We start from the raw sequence: 3,788 nt of genomic DNA on the forward strand, positions 1-3,788 counted from the left end.
AGCTAAGAACGGGAACGACAATGGAAGCTCTGGGAAGAAGCCCAACCCTTTCAATAGGGGACAAGTGAACCACGTTAACGTGGAGGAGATTGAAGCCCAGCCAGATGCAGTAATAGGTAAGTTTTTGGTTAAGTCTTTTACTGCAGTCATACTTTTCGATACTGGTGCATCGCATTCATACATATCAAGGGGATTTGTGGATAAGTATAAACTGCCCACTAAAGTTCTTAGTACACCTATGTTAGTGAGCTCGCCAGGAGCAGAGTATATGGCAAGCCAAGGATGTTTTCAGATACCGTTGGCCATAAGTAGGCATGTTTTCCCCTCAGATCTGATAATTCTGGAGTCGCAAGGTTTGGATGTGATTCTGGGTATGGATTGGCTATCGATGTATGGAGGGAACATCGATTGCGCTAGTAAGTCGATATTGCTCAACACCCCAGAAGGAAGAAGGATCAAGTATGTATTCCGGCATGTGCCGATTAGGACTCAAGTAAATTCCTTATCAGGAGTTGTACAGGAGGAAGTACCAGTGGTGAAGGAATTCCCGGATGTATTTCCCGAAGAGTTGCCAGGCATGCCATCGAATAGAGACATTGAGTTTTTGATTGAGCTTTTGCCAGGCACAAGGCCAATATCTAAGAGACCGTATAGGATGCCCGCACATGATTTAGAGGAAATTAAGAAGCAGATTAAGGAATTACTGGATAAAGGTTATATTCGCCCAAGTTCGTCACCTTAGGGATCACCGGTACTTCTAGTGGAGAAGAAGGATGGATCGTTAAGGATGGTTGTTGATTATCGTGGATTGAATGAAGTAACAATCAAGAACAAGTACCCACTGCCGATGATCAATGATTTGTTTGATCAGCTGCAAGGAGCTAAGGTGTTTTCCAAGATCGATCTGCGATCAGGGTACCACCAGTTGAAGATTCGAGAGCAGGATATACCTAAGACAGCTTTTACCACAAGGTATGGGCTATATGAGTATACCGTTATGTCATTTGGCCTGACTAACACACCTGCCTATTTCATGAACATGATGAACAAGGTGTTTATGGAGTTTTTGGATAAGTTCATTGTGGTATTCATTGATGATATTCTGGTCTACTCGAAGAATGAAGAGGAGCATCAGGAGCATTTGCGTTTAGTACTTGGGAAGCTAAGAGAACATCAACTATACGCCAAGTTCAGCAAGTGTGAGTTTTGGTTGAAGGAAGTTGGATTCCTTGGACATGTTATATCCAGAGAAGGAATAGCGGTAGACCCCAACAAAGTCGTCACTATGACAAATTGGGAGGCACCCACGACAGTTGGAGAAATTCGGAGTTTCCTTGGACTCACGGGATACTACCGGAGGTTCATTGAGAATTTCTCGAAGATTGCAAAGCCTATGACGGAGTTGATGAAGAAGGACACCAAGTTCAAATGGACTGAGGAATGTGAGGCTAGTTTTCAGGAATTGAAGAAACGTTTGGTTACATCACCAGTGTTGATTCTGCCAGATCAACGCAAAGATTATGAAGTGTATTGCGACGCTTCTCGTTGAGGACTTGGAGCAGTGCTTATGCAGGAAGGAAGAGTTGTTTCATATGCCTCACTACAGCTTAAACGCCATGAGTTAAATTATGCTACACATGATTTGGAGTTAGCAGCCGTAGTGTATGCGTTGAAGACTTGGAGACATTTTCTCATCGGAAACCATTGTGAGGTATACACGGATCACAAGAGTTTGAAGTATATCTTCACGCAGAAGGAGTTGAATCTCGGGCAGAGGAGATGGTTGGAACTCATAAAGGATTATGATATGAAGTTGCACTATCATCCCGGAAAGGCTAACGTAGTAGCCGATGCATTGAGCTGCAAGAGTTATGTCAATACACTCATGACAGGAGAATTACCCAAGGAGTTAGCAGAAGACCTTCGTGAGCTATGTTTGGAGATAGTTCCGAGAGGCTATGTAGCAGCTTTGGAGATTCAGTCTACTTTGATGGATAAGATCAGGGAAGCGCAGAAGACGGACAAGGAGATTGCCGAGATAAAGGAAAGGATGAGCAAAGGAAAAGCCAAGGGATTTCGTGAGGATGAGCACGATACCCTATGATTTGAGGACCGCATATATGTACCAAATGATCCGGGGATCAGGAAGCTGATTTTGCAGGAGGCCCATGACTCACCATATTCGATTCACCCAGGAAATACCAAGATGTACCTGGATCTGAAGGATAGCTTCTGGTGGACCGGAATGAAGAAGGAGATTGCGGAGTATGTAGCAGTTTGTGATGTATGTCAGAGAGTGAAGGCGGAGCATCAGAAGCCAGCAGGATTGCTGCAACCATTGCCGATACCCGAATGGAAGTGGGATAAGCTAGGCATGGACTTTATCACGGGATTACCTAGGACTCGTTTAGGCTATGACTCGATATGGGTTGTAGTTGATCGTTTGACGAAAGTAGCTCATTTCATCCCAGTGAAGACCACTTACACCAGTGCTAAGTTGGCAAAGATATACATGACCAGGATCATATGTTTGTATGGAGTTCCAAGGACAATTGTATCAGATAGAGGAACCCAATTTACCTCAAAGTTTTGGAATCAGTTACATGAAACTTTGGGAACCAGGCTAGAGTTCAGTACGGCTTTTCACCCGCAGACTTATGGACAGACTGAGAGAGTCAATCAGATTTTGGAGGACATGTTGAGATCCTGTGCGCTAGATTATGGATCTAATTGGGACGATAATTTTCCTTACACAGAGTTCTCTTACAACAACAATTACCAAGCCAGCTTGAAGATGGCCCCCTTTCGAAGCTTTGTACGAAAGGAGGTGTAGAACACCGTTGTTGTGGGACGAAGTTGGAGACGGTTGTTTGGACTAGATTTGATTAAAGAGTCTGAAGAGAAGGTTAGGCTGATTCGTGATAGACTCAAGGTAGCCCAGTCCAGGCAGAAGAGCTATGCGGATTCTAAATGCAAGGAGACAACTTACGAAGTTGGAGACATCGTGTATCTTTGTGTATCACCACTCCGAGGAGTTAAGCGCTTCGGGGATCTATAACATTACATCATCCAGATACAATCAAGGTCCGACTATGGAACCAAAATAAAGACAACCCTGAATGCAATAGATCCCCGATCGCCCTGACTGGGCTCCACTACTGATCAACTGGAAACGAAACAACACAACGAACACGATCTTCAACGAGCTCCCACTTGAGCTGGGTTGCTTCACCTGCACATGCATCATCGGCACCTGCAACTGTTTGGAAGTATCTGTGAGCCACGAGGACTCAACAATCTCACACCCGCGAGATCAAGACTATTTAAGCTTATGGGTAGGAAAGGGGTAATGAGGTGGAGCTGCAGCAAGCACTAAGCATATATGGTGGCTAACATACGCAAATAAGAGCGAGAAGAGAAGCCATGCACAGTCGTGAACTAGAAGTGATCCTGAAACTACTTACATTCAAGCATAACACAAGAACCGTGTTCACTTCCCGGACTCCGCCGAGAAGAGACCATCACGGCAACACACGCGGTTGATGCATTTTAATTAAGTCAAGTGTCAAGTTCTCTACAACCGTACATTAACAAATTCCCATCTGCCCATAACTGCGGGCACGACTTTCGAAAGTTCAAACCCTGCAGGGGTGTCCCAACTTAGCCCATCACAAGCTCTCACGGTCAACGAAGGATATTCCTTCTCCCAGGAAGACCCGACCAGACTCGGAATCCCGGTTACAAGACATCTCAACAATGGTAAAACAAGACCAGCAAAGCCGCCCGAT

The sequence above is a fragment of the Triticum dicoccoides genome, chromosome 5A, assembly GCF_002162155.2.
Source record: "Triticum dicoccoides isolate Atlit2015 ecotype Zavitan chromosome 5A, WEW_v2.0, whole genome shotgun sequence".
Taxonomy (NCBI): domain Eukaryota; kingdom Viridiplantae; phylum Streptophyta; class Magnoliopsida; order Poales; family Poaceae; genus Triticum; species Triticum dicoccoides.